At 41.1% G+C, this 16,557-nt stretch overlaps 1 pseudogene; it reads right to left on the bottom strand.

Moving 5' to 3' along the window:
• LOC121300465 overlaps positions 1 to 16,557 on the bottom strand; it is a 31,396-nt pseudogene that overhangs the window by 6,349 nt on the left and 8,490 nt on the right.

A 16,557-nucleotide genomic window follows, 5' to 3' on the forward strand; every position in this document is an offset into this window, starting at 1 on the left:
TGCTAAGCAGCCGAAACTCAAGATCTGAGGAATAGCCTGGATAGGTGTCAACTGTGTAACACAGAGCTTAACGAAGCAATGCATAGGAATAATGAGATGAATGGTGGTTTGATCATTCAGAAGGCTGCATTAAAATACAGAGAGAAATCGTAACTCGGAATAGAACTTCGGTTGATGCCGAGGAGGCCAAGTGTGTAGCACTGCCTCCCTGAAACCCACAGGCTAGTAGCACTCCGGGTTTTCAATATCCCAGAGAGACCTGCAATACATGCGCAGAGGAGCCTGCGTTGTCAGTGCTGTCTCCACGAGACCAGCACCAGAATACACATGGTTTTTCGAACATAAGAGACACACACAGAACGCAATTAGGGTCTAAAATGACAACCCGACTGTGGAAGGGGTGTGGGTAATTCACTGACTAGGAAACAGACAGGTGTAGTTGGAAACACCACCCAGGTGCCCAGTTTTATTTGCGAACAGTTCTTGCTTTTTCCCGCAGAGGGCACTGTTGACCGTGGGCTGCCTATCAATGATGATAGACAGAACCACGGAAATATCACAGCTGGTACGCGAACAGCAAGTTCACTCCCAGGTGCTCAAAGAAATAATAATGAAAACAGAAGGCGAAAAGAACAATGGAAAATAAAACAGTAATAAACTACAAATAAAAGGTGCTGCACTCGGCAGCGTTATCCCGGTCGCCGCTACCCGCACGACCCGGATCACCGTCCTACTCTGTAGGCTAACTAGCCTGCTCTTTTACAATATGCCGGGGTCTGCCCAAGGGTTCCCCGCTCTCTCTGTCTCGCTGTGAAACTCTCTTTGTTTCGCCTGATTCCCGGTCCTGGATCAGAGCTTCCGCACTCTCGGCGCGTCTAAGTGGGCAGAGCTGAGGAAACAACAGAGCGTTAATTTATAGGGCTAACAATCTCCCAAGACGCGCCTCTCAGCCATTCAGAGAGGGGGAAAGTCCACAAACCCACTTTCCCACCTCCCCGTGTCACTGCCATGACTCACAGGAGGTTGTTGGACAACTGCCGCCCTCTTCCTGCAGCCCTGTGAACGCGCCAGCAGAGTCAGCACAGATCTCTCCCTGTTACACCGACAAAAAAGGGTATTTATATATAAGACTTCATCGTTACAACTAGAGGTTTTGTTAAATTGGCTGGAATTGTAGAAGAGGGGCAGAAGTCATTTTCCTTAAACAAAGGTTACTGCATGATGCTTGGGTTAATAATTTACTAAAGGAAATGCAAAATAACTTTGAGAAATTATGTCAGGAGTTAATAAAATAAATACTCCCCTTTTTCCAACCCAGGTGTAGCTCTAAATATGGCTTACAACACGAGATGTAGGGAAAAGGAAGATTGTTGTGATTTCTATGATGAGCTTAAGAGCACATACCAAGCAAGTTGTGATCCAGGTGAGGATCCCGATAAAATGGTACAGTTTAGACAGTTTTATTTGAACAGCTTGCATCCAGTGATAGGAGAGTTGCCAGTTTGGTTGTGAACTCTGCTTCCCCAATGGATGTGATAGTGGATAAGGCACGAGAAATCTGGCCCCGTAAAATAGGGAGTTTCCATAGGAAAGACACAGCAGCTGCAGACATGATTTATGCAGTAGCAAGCGAGGAGCCATCCCTGCAGATAGAGGGATCAGATCTGCCGGCCGCTAAAACAAATAAACACACAGTACCAGGTAAAGGAGGAGAGACCTCAGCAGTCCGAGAATAATTACAGTAATGGTTCAGCCGGCAAGAACCAAGCGAGTCAGCGCTGGGGTAATAACACTGAATGCCGTAAGAATGAAACAATGGGAGTGAGTTTAAAGAACACTTTGTATCAGGAAGAGAACCCCCAGGCTAAATCAGAGATCAAAGAATCACTTAAGCAGATTCAGGAAACGTTGAAGCGGCTGACTAGTAAGCAGCCCTCAAGTGACACGGGTGTCAGCACTACCCAAAGACAGAACACACAGGCTACAGCACCAACAGCTACCTCCAAGTGACTAGACAGGGAACAAATACAGCTTCCCCAGGTTAATACAGTCAGGCAGAGAGGAGACACTGAAACAGAAAGTGAGGTGGGAAGCATGGAAATGCATACTGTGTCAGACTTGGGTGGTGTTACAGGACCGGGAATAAAGTTGGGAGATACCATAATCAAAGGTAATCGACCATATTTCCCAGATATGATGCAGGGAGCTGTAACTTGTGAGACGTTACTGGATTTAGGCGCAGATGCTACACTAATGACAGGTGAGACTGACACCCAGCATGGAGTTTCATAGCTATACCAATGATTGTATCTACCCCCTGGGAATTAGATGGGTCTGTTTCAAGTTTGGGAAACTCAGTTACCCATCCTGTGTATATTACAAGTGCAGCTGCAGAAAAATTGTTGATTGGGGCGGAACCCTGACTGATTGTAGCAGTGTTGTGGGCCGGTGTAAAGAAACCAATACCCTACAAGAAACTTGGTTTGGCAAGTGAAGTAGGAAGTATGAAAACAAATAGATGTATAGAAAGAGAAGGGTTTGTGTTGAATGTTGTATATGATGGTCCCCTACAGCCCTCGATTTCAATACGAGGGGAGTCCATGGATCAAGAAGAGTAATTATACTGTAAATACAGTATGAGTAATTATACTGTAAATACAGTATAATCGTAAATCTCGAAAAACTACTCACTTCTAAATCTTTTGTAGTCATCTTTGTATATTTGCATCTTTGGAAATAGTGACATTTTGAAATATCACTGTCCTGGTCACAAAAGCAAAGTTTGTGGGGAATAATAGTCATTTTCTATACTTTCGAGGCATAAGCAATTAAGAAATAACACTTACTACCCAGGAACAAAAATCACCATAGTTGCTGTTATTTTTCAATTACTTTTTTTAACTGAATAAAAAGAAAAAAATAACAAATTATGTCTTTTTTTCACTGTGGAATATGGTCTGCAACAAGGAAGCTACAGACTTTAAAAAAAAGCAAGATTCTAGCAAAAATGAAAAACTTACTAGCACATAGGTGGAAGAAAAATAATCTCAATGAAATGGTCCTTATATTACCATCTAATAGTTACAAAACATGATACCTTTATTTAAGTCTGTCAAAATGGGACTGCACGCTTCTTTCCTCCTGCTTTATTTACAGTTTATTTGTGTATTTAAATGTACTTAGAAACAGTACATAATTATAAAATATGAAGCATCTGTATTTCTTTCAATACATTTAAAGTACTTGCTTACACACATACTGCTAACGATTATCAATTCTTTTTCAAATAGTCTGCAAAATAAATATTTTTTTTGTACTATACAACCTGTAAGTATGGAATAAAACAGTATGGGCATGATGTTCTTTATGCATATTCCTTTTTTGTCATTATTTAATTTATACTTTAAGAAAACACATTTCAATACCGTTATCAACTTTGCCTGAGGTAGCCCAACTTAATAGCCTATAACGTGTACACTTTAATGAACATATTAAATGATATACTGATAATTGAGGGTGGAACAGAGGACAGTATAGGAAGGGCGCGGCACTGGAAAGAAAAAATATGTTATTAAATTGACCTTGCTTGTTGACTGCTGATGTTTTTAACTCCACCGGGAGCTAAGTACGGAAGGGCATGTTTGAAGTTCCTGCTTTCGTCGTCGTGCTTTTGCCACATTCCTATGGTACTGTATTTCCCGGATATATATTTTTTGTAGTGAAGGTACACACTAGGGCTGTCAGTTAAGCCTCAAAATAGCAATCGATTAATTGGGCACACAAAATATAATCGTTCTAGTAAATATCGATGACTGCACCATACACTTTTGTGCATTCCTCTCCCTGTGACGTTATTATTTTATTATAATTGCTGTTTTGTAAAAGCTTGTGCACAACAACTGTATGCGAGGGGTAATTACACCTGGATAGCATCAAGAGAAAAACAAAAACAAAATACAACATTCGCAACAAGCCTAGCAATTTTAACATACTACAGAGTGTTACTAAAACATTTATTCCAAACAGATTACAGTACTTTGGAATGTAAGCTATATAAACTAGACACAAGTTTTCTTTTTGTTTTTTTTTTAATTCAGCTGCAGCATCATGCATTGCGTCTTGTTAATACTGTACCACCTAACCTTCACTATCTGTGAAACACAATGCGGAAATCCCGGCCTAAAACATAATAATACTAATAATAATGTTGCATTGTTTTGGGTTTTGTTTTTTTTTGGCACATTGAATACACAGAGGGGTGTACTTACAAAGAATCTTCTCAAAGCTGATTCGCTGGTAGGATTGGCCCTGCAAACCAGATGCTAGTTAACACGAGCAGGAAAACAAAAGCATGCCCACTGTTTGTCTGGTAGAAATACATCAAGGCAGGGCGTTCGGTGCAGTTTCGTTGATAAACTTAAATAATTGTATTAACTATCCATGTTACAAAATGTAATTAAAGAATCGATTATCCAGTATTTATATCCATGTATATGATGAGGAATGCAATCGATCAAAAAATAGATTTTTTATTTAATCGTAGCAGCCCTAGTACACGCCGATGATGTTGTTCTGTTCTGCTTCCAGCCACGTTTAGTGAGTTATGTGACTATCGTTTTCTACGATTATCGAATAATTAAAAAATGTTACCGATACGATTATCACGATTATTCATAATCACGATATATATAACAAAAGAGAGATGTTAAAATGACGTCCCCCACAGTAAGCACTCCGTCCTCAGCACAGGTATTAGTGCTATTAGTGTTGGGACTGGAGATAGGATGTTTACGCATTATGTGCATGTGGTCAGAGACTTGCCAGTAAACTGTGTGGTCGGAGCCGACTATCTCATAAGGATAGGGGCACAGACTGACTTTAGACCAGGCATACTGCATGCAAGGTTTAAGAGATATACATGACACAGACGTAGGCATGGTCGTGGGTGAGTCATCTTATGATTTTGAATTGATCCTTCCCATTGTGGGACCTTATCCTGAATATTTGGAAAGGGGAGACGAAGAGGTTAGTTATACTAAACCCTGTCAATGGATTCAAGTACAGTATATTAGCGAGAATGAGTCAAAGCCGGGTCCTGTTCTCTCCCCCAGAGCACAGGATGCCATGATGACTCTCACAGTCACACAGCAAGCAACATAAGAAATTGTGTGGTTTGAGGAAAGATGCTACTGCTGAGAAATGCAAAGTTACTGTGACAGTGCCAGGGGGAAAGGCGAAAGCCTGAGCTGAAATAGCAAATGCTCAGTGGCTCATGAGCACCCCGCAACAAGAGTTTACACTGTCACATGACCAGCACGACACCATTAAGGTTGTCAAGCTACCAACAGACTTTGTATTACTCATGGTGCCGATGTGGATGACTGCCCACATTGGAGATTTAGCCTTTTATTACTTGGAGACTGATTTTCACAAGGCAGAAGTTGAAATATTAGATGTCTTTAGGAGGACAAAAGTTTAGAATGGATCCTGCTATAGAGCAGCTCCTAAATCAAAAGGAGCTCCATACAGTGGAAATTACCATCACTCCAACTGACCTTGAGTCTGGGACCCAGAGATAACTTGATTATCCGTAGGACCGAGTTTGGAGTTATCTTCACTCTGAGCATATTGTCTGGGTTAGTGACTGCCTTGGTTGTAGGATTGGGGGTAATTGTCTTAAAATACCTAGTGGTAAGGAGCCATGGACGTGATATTTCTGGTTTTGCCTCTAGTGGATGTATTTGGAGATCTCAGACAATTCATTTACTGCAAAAGGAACAGTCTGAGAGTAATGAATAGGAAGGGAATTGCTTGATTGCAGCAGGTCAGAGTGAAGTAACAGTGTATCGCAAAAGTAACAGGAACAAGCATGAAAGCAGATATAAACCCAATGTGTGCTATCTTTCTATCTTCTATCTTTCTATCTTTCTATATATATATATATATATATATATATATATATATATATATATATATATATATATATATACACACACACACACACACACACACACACACACACACACACACACACATACACATACGGTTAGGGTTAAGATATATCTATATAGCAAATGCTAAGAAATTCATCAAGTTTCATCAAAAAGGGTTAATGTGATTTGAATGTATTATAATACGAGTCCATGTGAGGTTTAGGTTGTCGTTCATGAACTTCATAAATAAGTTCCCAAACGAAAGGGGGGATGACGCAGGACATATCATATTCAGGGAATAATACATGAACGTGTATTAGAAATGTAACTAAATTCATTAATGAAACTGTTTGTCTTGACAAACTGGGAAAACTGCTGTGTCTTGAGAAGGGGGCCTCTAGTTTGCAGACATACTGAACTATGTTACCTACTGATTAGAGGACTGGTGCCTGAACTGGATTTGGCTGAGCGGACAGTTGAATTATTGAAGAGGCAAGAGAACAAGAACGAGGAAGCAAGCTGCAAGTGAGTCAATGACCACAAGCAATGAGAACGAGGTCCGGCTAGAAGACTGTCGTAAAACTTACAGAGGCTGTTATCAGACAAACCAGTCTGGGTCTGCTGTACACCTAAAACCACAGTATCCAAAAGAAACTGTGCCCTGCTACCTGCAGAGTCAATGAAGAGGACAGAGCAGACAGGCGCTGTTGTGGATCTACTTACTGTTTCGAATGATACACCACTTACTGTTTTGCTCTTCAATGGCATGAACAAGGTGAATATTGTACCATGTCACCCTGAAGAGAAGAAACAGAGAATCATGTTATTCCTTAGCTGTGCTTCTGTGCGAGGCTTTCTCGTTGACAATGGATAATTGCAAAGCATATGACATGGTTTATTTAGATTTCCGGAAAGCTTTTGACAAAGTCCCACATAAAAGATTAATTCTCAAACTGAACACAGTAGGGATTCAAGGAAACACATGTACATGGATTAGGGAGTGGTTAACATGTAGAAAACAGAAAGTACTGATTAGAGAAGAAACCTCAGAATGAGGTGTGGTAACCAGTGGAGTACCACAGGGATCAGTATTAGGTCCCCTGCTATTCCTAATCTACATTAATGATTTAGATTCTGGTATAGTAAGCAAACTTGTTAAATTCGCAGACGCCACAAAAATAGGAGGAGTGGCAAACACTGTTGCAGCAGCAAAGGTCATTCAAAATGATCTAGACAAGATTCAGAACTGGGCAGACACATGGCAAATGACATTTAATAGAGAAAAGTGTAAGGTACTGCATGCAGGAAACAAAAATGTGCATTATAAATATAATATCGGAGATACTGAAATTAAAGATGGACTCTATGAAAAAGACCTAGGAGTTTTTGTTGACTCAGAAATGTCTTCATCTAGACAATGTGGGGAAGCTATAAAAAAGGCTAACAAGATGCTCTGATACATTGTGAAAAGTGTTGAATTTAAATCAAGGGAAGTAATGTTAAAACTGTACAATGTTAAAGCTGATGCCCTGGGATCCTTCAAGAAGCTGCTTGATGATATTCTGGGATCAATAAGCTACTAACAACCAAATGAGCAAGATGGGCTGAATGGCCTCCTCTCGTTTGTAAACTTTCATATGTTCTTATGAGTTCACATACCTGCACGGCCGCCCTGCCGACACGGTGCACATAGATTTTGGGCAGGCTGGGGGTGTTGCGATTGATCACAACCTGAACAGTGGGGATGTCCAAACCCCTGGTGGAAAATGAGGAAAACAAACAGCAAACGTCAGGAGCTGCTCTGCTTACCTATTAAAACCTCATCCAGTGCATTCATAAAATCATGAACAAATGCATGTTCATATCCAGATAAGCACTTCTCCAATTGTCATGAAACATGGTTTAGAAACAGGTATTGAGAGGATCATATTCTGGGGGTGTGTCTGTTCATATATCTGTATGACACACTTGCATGTCAGCATTTATCAGGATAGCAGCTTATCCGACTATCATCACACTTGTATTAACATTATTGAATTATTGACAGTAGCAGATTCGGGGGATGTATGGGGCTGTCTGTCGATCTGTACATTCATTCATCTGTATGCCACACTTACATTTTAGCATCGACCAGGAGAACCGTTTATCTAACTGACTGAACATTTCTTATTCTATACTGTTCTGTACACACTAGTGATACAAGTCACGTAAATCATGAGAGCTCTAATTCAGAATTGGCAGTCATGGCAGAGCAGTGCTGAGTCCCTGCAATGCTGTACAGTAAGCTGCCCAGAGCTACTCTCTGCTCAGCAGCCTGAGAGCTAGTGAAGGGGAGACATGGGGTCTGCATCCTGTAGCAAGGTTTTGTCCATATGCATAGGAAGGTGGGGTGGGGGGGTTATTACCTGGCAGCTACATCAGTTGCAATGAGGATCTTGAAAATGCTGGACTTGAATTTCGCCAGAGCCACAAATCTCTGTTTCTGAAGTAACACAAAAATCTGTCATTTTAGTAAAATAATAACAAATGTAAATTTGATATAAAACATGAGATTTAAAAAATAATGGTTTTCTGCAGTTCAAAGTGAGTTGTTGTAACTTTCATAATACAACACAATGCATGCTTACTATATATACAGTAGTCACTGTCATATAAAAACATGTTCTAGGCAATATTTTCTTCACTGTTTCTTCTCCACTCAACTTTTACCTGATAAAGAGAGATGTGGTTTCGAAGCTTGTACATTTTAAACCTATAAAATGGTTTTTCTCTCTCTCTACACACACACACACAGTTGCAGACAAAAGTATTGGCACCCTACACTTATATAATGAAAGAAAGCATGTTAAATACAAGCATTTAGTGAACATTTGACACTAATTAATACGACAAAGACCAAAATACACCATTTCTGGTAGTTTAACAAACAATATTTATAAAAAAAATAACTAAACTGTATTATAAAGTCAACAGCCAGAAAAATAAGTCATTATTTCCAAAATCTGTTGAAGAAGAAAGTTTAGACAATCCAGCAGATGATGGTCAAGGCAAGGGAGTTGGATTCACATTTAAGAAAAACACTAATAGGAAAGAAAGGTAATGACTACAGAGCAGAATCAAAGAAATATACAATACCAAAATCCACAATCAGAGCAATAATCAAGAAGTCCTGCAGAGCAAATGCAACTGAAGCACTTGAAAGAAGTGGACATCCAAATAACACTACAGGTACAGCAGGTAGGAGAATCATCCCACGATAAACAACCAAGGACTTAAAGAAAGATTTAGAAGCATCAGGCATGAAAGACCTGCACAAGGCATCTGAACACAGAAGACTTGCACACACGTAGACCTTGCTGCAAACCACTTTTAAAGAAAATTCTTAAAACAAGCCATCTGAAACTAAAATAGAACTTCTCCCCAAAAATGGACCACAGTTTAAAAAAAAAGAAAAAGGGAAAGCCTTCAATGAAGAAAACCTAGTGCCTACAGTTAAACATGGAGGTGGATCGATCATGATCTGCGGGTGTTTTAGCAGCTCAGGGCCTGGAGACATTCATGTGATTGAAAATCGTATAAATGCAGCCATGTATCAAAAGAAGTATAATGATACCATCTGCTCGAAGGCTGATTTTCAGGTCTATTTCAGGTTATCTGCATAATAATTGAAAGTTGCTAAAAATAAACACTGAAAAACAGAAGCATTGACTATGGTATAATAAGCATAGGGTGCCAATACTTTTGTCTGCGACTCTATATATATGTTATCAACTTTAACATGTGTAAAATAAAATACACTACTTTTATCTGTAAAATAAAATATGTTAATTAACTCTTTCCTAGAAGTGTTTCCCTTTCACGTTTTACCTGTTTCATCATGGAGTGGAGAGCCACTGACGGGAAGCTGAATTCCCGAAGCATCACGTTCAGGATTTGATAATTTCTAAAAACAAAAACACACACATACAGACACAGTTCAGCCTGTCTGCACACTCCATTCCAGCTGTGCTACTGACCAGCACACACACAATATATTAAAATTAATGTTATATATTTTACACACACACACACACACACACAGCTATGATTTAATATTATTTTCTGGGGCGTAGTTAATGTCTTGTATAAGAGAGTATTCCCTCACTGTTTTATGGTGTTTGCAATCATTGAGAGGTTGCTACAATATTGAGTCATTCCATTTCTTTCCTCTAAATCTGCTTTTATTATTATTGACGTCATTTGGTAGATGCTTTTATCCATAACGACTTACAAAGCTTTTACTTGTCTTTGAACTGCTTTGAGCTTGCCTGGGGAATCCTAAGTGCCGGGCCTGAACAGCCTTCCTTATTCCATTCTAATCATGTGACAACTGTGCTGCCAGCCCTGTCCGCTCGCTACACTGTGAACTGTGCTGCCAGCCCTGCCCACTTGCTACACTGTGAGCTGTGCTGCCAGCCCTGCCCGCTCTTTACGATGTGAGCTGTGCTGCCAGCCCTGCCCGCTCTCTACGATGTGAGCTGTGCTGCCAGTCCTGCCCGCTCGCTACGCTGTGAACTGTGCTGCCAGCCCTGCCCGCTCTCTACGATGTGAACTGTGCTGCCAGCCCTGCCCGCTCGCTACGCTGTGAACTGTGCTGCCAGCCCTGCCCGCTCTCTACGATGTGAGCTGTGCTGCCAGCCCTGCCCGCTCGCTACACTGTGAACTGTGCTGCCAGCCCTGCCCGCTCTCTACGCTGTGAACTGTGCTGCCAGCCCTGCCCGCTCTCTACGGTGTGAACTGTGCTGCCAGCCCTGCCCGCTCTCTACGGTGTGAACTGTGCTGCCAGCCCTGCCCGCTCTCTATGATGTGAGCTGTGCTGCCAGCCCTGCCCGCTCTCTACGATGTGAACTGTGCTGCCAGCCCTGCCCGCTCTCTACGGTGTGAACTGTGCTGCCAGCCCTGCCCGCTCTCTACGGTGTGAACTGTGCTGTCAGCCCTGCCCGCTCGCTACGGTGTGAACTGTGCTGCCAGCCCTGCCCGCTCGCTACGGTGTGAACTGTGCTGCCAGGCTGGCCCGCTCTCTACGATGTGAACTGTGCTGTCAGCACTACCCACTTTCTACGATGTGAACTGTGCTGCCAGCCCTGCCCACTCTCTACGGTGTGAACTGTGCTGCCAGCCCTGCCCGCTCGCTACACTGTGAACTGTGCTGCCAGCCCTGCCCGCTCCCTACGATGTGAATGGAATGTGGAAGATGCACAGTCCTGGCAGGATTCTCACAGTTCAAAGCCTGGTGAAGGCAGATTTAGAGATACATGATAACTCCATATTGGATCAACAGTGACTGTATCTACCAAAATAATTCCATACACAATTACCTCTATGTCCAGTGCTGAAACAAACATATAATAAACATTTATTTTTATTTTATTTTGGTACTACTCTAGGTTAAATAAATCTCTGTTCACAAGCCTCACATCCAGTTCCTATCCAGTTCCTATCCAGTTTTAAATAACTTTAGCATAACTGAGGCAGAAGTGTCTTAAAATAAACAAATTCCCGGGGCCTGATGAAATCCTCCCAGTAGTACTCAAAGAAATGAAAGAAGTAATTTACAAACCGCTAACCAAGATCATGCAGCAGTCTCTTGACACAGGGGTGGTACCGACAGACTGGAAAATTGCAAACGTAATACCTATCCACAAAAAGGGAAACAAAACGGAACCAGGTAACTACAGACCAGTAAGCCTGACTTCTACTATATGCAAACTTATGGAAATTATAATAAGATCCAAAATGGAAAATTACCTATATGGTAAGAGGGTCCTGGGAGACAGTCAACATGGTTTTAGGAAAGGGAGATCGTGTCTAACTAACTTGCTTGATTTTTTTGAGGATGCAACATCGATAATGGATAATTGCAAAGCATATAAGAACATAAGAACATAAGAAAGTTTACAAACGAGAGGAGGCCATTCGGCCCATCTTGCTCGTTTGGTTGTTAGTAGCTTATTGATCCCAAAATCTCATCAAGCAGCTTCTTGAAGGATCCCAGGGTGTCAGCTTCAACAACATTACTGGGGAGTTGATTCCAGACCCTCACAATTCTCTGGGTAAAAAAGTGTCTCCTATTTTCTGTTCTGAATGCCCCTTTTTCTAAACTCCATCTGTGACCCCTGGTCCTTGTTTCTTTTTTCATGCTGAAAAAGTCCCTTGGGTCAACACTGTCAATACCTTTTAGAATTTTGAATGCTTGAATTAGGTCGCCACGTAGTCTTCTTTGTTCAAGACTGAACAGATTCAATTCTTTTAGCCTGTCTGCATATGACATGCCTTTTAAGCCCGGAATAATTCTGGTCGCTCTTCTTTGCACTCTTTCTAGAGCAGCAATATCTTTTTTATAGCGAGGTGACCAGAACTGAACACAATATTCAAGATGAGGTCTTACTAGTGCATTGTACAGTTTTAACATTACTTCCCTTGATTTAAATTCAACACTTTTCACAATGTATCCGAGCATCTTGTTAGCCTTTTTTATAGCTTCCCCACATTGTCTAGATGAAGACATTTCTGAGTCAACAAAAACTCCTAGGTCTTTTTCATAGATTCCTTCTCCAATTTCAATATCTCCCATATGATATTTATAATGTACATTTTTATTTCCTGTGTGCAGTACCTTACACTTTTCTCTATTAAATGTCATTTGCCATGTGTCTGCCCAGTTCTGAATCTTGTCTAGATCATTTTGAATGACCTTTGCTGCTGCAACAGTGTTTGCCACTCCTCCTACTTTTGTGTCGTCTGCAAATTTAACAAGTTTGCTTACTATACCAGAATCTAAATCATTAATGGAGATTAGGAATAGCAGAGGACCTAATACTGATCCCTGTGGTACACCGCTGGTTACCACACTCCATTCTGAGGTTTTTCCTCTAATCAGTACTTTCTGTTTTCTACATGTTAACCACTCCCTAATCCATGTACATGTGTTTCCTTGAATCCCAACTGCGTTCAGTTTGAGAATTAATCTTTTGTGCGGGACTTTGTCAAAAGCTTTCTGGAAATCTAAATAAACCATGTCATATGCTTTGCAATTATCCATTATCGATGTTGCATCCTCAAAAAAATCAAGCAAGTTAGTTAGGCACGATCTCCCTTTCCTAAAACCATGTTGACTGTCTCCCAGTACCCTGTTACCATATAGGTAATTTTCCATTTTGGATCTTATTATAGTTTCCATAAGTTTGCATATAATAGAAGTCAGGCTTACTGGTCTGTAGTTACCTGGTTCAGTTTTGTTTCCCTTTTTGTGGATCGGTATTACATTTGCAATTTTCCAGTCTGTCGGTACAACCCCTGTGTCAAGAGACTGCTGCATGATCTTGGTTAGCGGTTTGTAAATTACTTCTTTCATTTCTTTGAGTACTACTGGGAGGATCTCATCCGGCCCAGGGGATTTGTTTATTTTAAGAGCTCCTAGTCCCTTTAACACTTCTGCCTCAGTTATGCTAAAGTTATTTAAAACTGGATAGGAACTGGATGACATGTGGGGCATGTTGTCAGTATCTTCCTTTGTAAAAACTTGTGAAAAGTAATCATTTAACATATTTGCTATTTTTTTTTTCTTCCTCTACGATTTTGCCATTTGTATCTCTTAAACATTTAATCTCCTCTTTGAATGTTCGCTTGCTGTTGTAATATTGGAAAAACATTTTGGAATTGGTTTTAGCTCCCTTAGCAATGTTTATTTCTATTTCTCTCTTGGCCTTTCTAACTTCCTTTTTGACTTGCGTTTGCAGTTCTGTGTACTCTTTCTGCGTACTTTCTTTTTGGTCCTTTTTTAATGCTCTGTAAAGTGCCTTTTTTTCGCTGAATATTTTTTTTAATTGATCTATTAAACCATTTTGGCAATTTAGTTTTACATTTAGATTTGTCTACTTTAGGGATATAATTGTTTTGCGCCTCTAGTACTACATTTTTGAAGAACAACCATCCTTCTTCTGTGGGTGTTTTCTCTATTTTACTCCAATCTACTTCTGTTAGTCTCTGTTTCATACCTTCATAGTTTGCTTTTCTAAAATTGTAAACCTTAGCTTTAGTCTTTACTTTTGGGGATTTAAAAAACACTTCAAATGAGACCATGTTGTGGTCTGAGTTTGCCAGTGGTTCTCTGACCTCTGTTTTAGTTATTCTATCTTCGTTATTTGAAAAGACTAAATCAAGGCATGCCTCCCCTCTAGTGGGTGCCTTCACAAATTGTGTTAGGAAGCAGTCATTTGTCATTTCCACCATTTCTATTTCATCCTTCGCGCTACCCACCGGGTTTTCCCATTTTATTTGGGGGAAGTTGAAATCCCCCATTAGTATGGCTTCTCCTTTGCTACACACATTTCTAATGTCATTGTATAACAGATTATTTTGCTCACCGTCTGAATCTGGCGGTCTATAGCATGCTCCTATTATTATGCCTTTTGAATTTTTGTCTGTTATTCTGACCCATATTGATTCGGTTTTATTTTCTTTGTCCAGGTTTAACACCTGGGCTTCAAGACTGTTTCTTATGTATAGCGCTACCCCTCCTCCTCTTCTGTCCTGCCTGTCTTTCCTATACAGTGTATACCCACAAATATTATATTCGTCCCCATCACTCTCAGATAACCACGTTTCTGTAACACCTATCACATCATAGTTACTTGTTAGTGCAGTAGCTTCAAGTTCTAGAATTTTGTTTCTGATACTTCTAGCATTTAGATAAATACATTTAATGGTTGTCTTACCTGAGTTGTTGTTCTTGTTTTGATGCGGTCTCCCTTCTGTTTTTTTGTTGATTTCTCCCCCCTTCCTTTCTAGTTTATATGCTTCCGAACCTGCTCGAGGATCTTTTCTCCGAGTAGACTGGTTCCCTTGTTATTTAAGTGCAGTCCATCCCGTCTATACAGATAGTCCTCGTTGTAGAATGTGGTCCAATGATCAAGATAGGTGAAGCCTTCCCGTGTGCACCACGTCTTCAGCCATTCGTTTTGATTAATTATTTCCAGCTGTCCATATGGTCCTTTGCAAGGTGCCGGTAGTATACCAGAAAATACCACAGTTTTGGTTTTCTCTTTTAATTTCCTTCCTAGCTCTCTGAATTTGTTTTGCAGGGATTTTGGTCTGTCTCTTCCAATGTTGTTTGTACCGATGTGGACGACTACTACCGGGTCGTCTCCTGTTCGTTCTAGGAGCCTGTCCACGTTTTCAGTGATGTGCTTGACCGAGGCTCCCGGAAGGCAGCACACTGTTGTAGTAAGGGGGTCCAAACTGCGAATTGAACTTGCTGTGTTTCTCAATATGGAGTCCCCAACAATCATGACCTCCCTTCTTTTTGCTGTCTGGTCACCACTGTCAATAGGGTCCTGGATGTTGTTCCTTTCATTCTCTTGTTGTTGGTTCTGCTCATCAAAATTCTGAAGTGACTCAAATCTGTTGGTTGTTTTGATTTCTGGTGGTTGTGTTTGACGAAGTTTCTTTTTTTCCCTGCTTCTGCCTACCTGAACCCAGCTGTTCTGACCTTCTATCTCCCTGGTGGCTTTCAGTCTGTTAGGGGTGATGCAGACTTCCATGAATTGTGGGTGTGCCAGTTCCTCAAGATCCTGTTGCTGTCTCACTTCTTCCAGCTCCATTTCTAGCATACTTACTAGTTTATGCAAATCCTGGATCGCGCGGCACTTTACGCACACTTGGTTTAGCTCCGCTGGGTTTTCTCGGATTTCCCACATCAAGCAGGTGTCACAGATTACTGGCTTGAAGACCATGTTGAGGTTTTTTTTTTTTTTGAAGTTTAGTTTCTTCTGCAGCCGTCAACCTGCTTTCAATTTGCTTCGAAACTGCTCTGTACTTTTCCACGCCTGTACTTCTCCCACTCGCTGTCGCTTCCACTCGCTGTCGCTGGGAAGACTGCCTCGTTTAACTGCGTTGTTCTGCTGTGCTGTTGGCTCCTCCCCTCGCCCGTGTCTCAAAACGGCGCTGAATTTGAATCAGCTGCTCCGAGTTTCAGCTTGTTTGTTATCAGAAAAACACACGCGGCTGTTTGACTTTGAGCTGCTGCTGTGTTTCCCCAATGTCCTCTGTTTTCTGATTAAAGCAATTCAAGATGCAATTTCTCCTTTCTGCTTCGAAACTGCTCTGTACTTTTCCACGCCTGTACTTCTCCCACTCGCTGTCGCTTCCACTCGCTGTCGCTGGGAAGACTGCCTCGTTTAACTGCGTTGTTCTGCTGTGCTGTCCGCTCCTCCCCTCGCCCGTGTCTCAAAACGGCGCTGAATTTGAATCAGCTGCTCCGAGTTTCAGCTTGTTTGTTATCAGAAAAACACACACGGCTGTTTGACTTTGAGCTGCTGCTGTGTTTCCCCAATGTCCTCTGTACCTTATGACATGGTTTATTTAAATTTCCGGAAAGCTTTTGACAAAGTCCCGCACAAAAGATTAATTCTCAAACTGAACGCAGTTGGGATTCAAAGAAACGCATGTACATGGATTAGGGAGTGGTTAACATGTAGAAAACAGAAAGTACTTATTAGAGGAAAAACCTCAGAATGGAGTGTGGTAACCAGCGTTGTACCACAGGGATCAGTATTAGGTCCTCTGCTATTCCTAATCTACATTA

The sequence above is a fragment of the Polyodon spathula genome, chromosome 26 (genome assembly GCF_017654505.1).
Source record: "Polyodon spathula isolate WHYD16114869_AA chromosome 26, ASM1765450v1, whole genome shotgun sequence".
NCBI lineage: Eukaryota > Metazoa > Chordata > Actinopteri > Acipenseriformes > Polyodontidae > Polyodon > Polyodon spathula.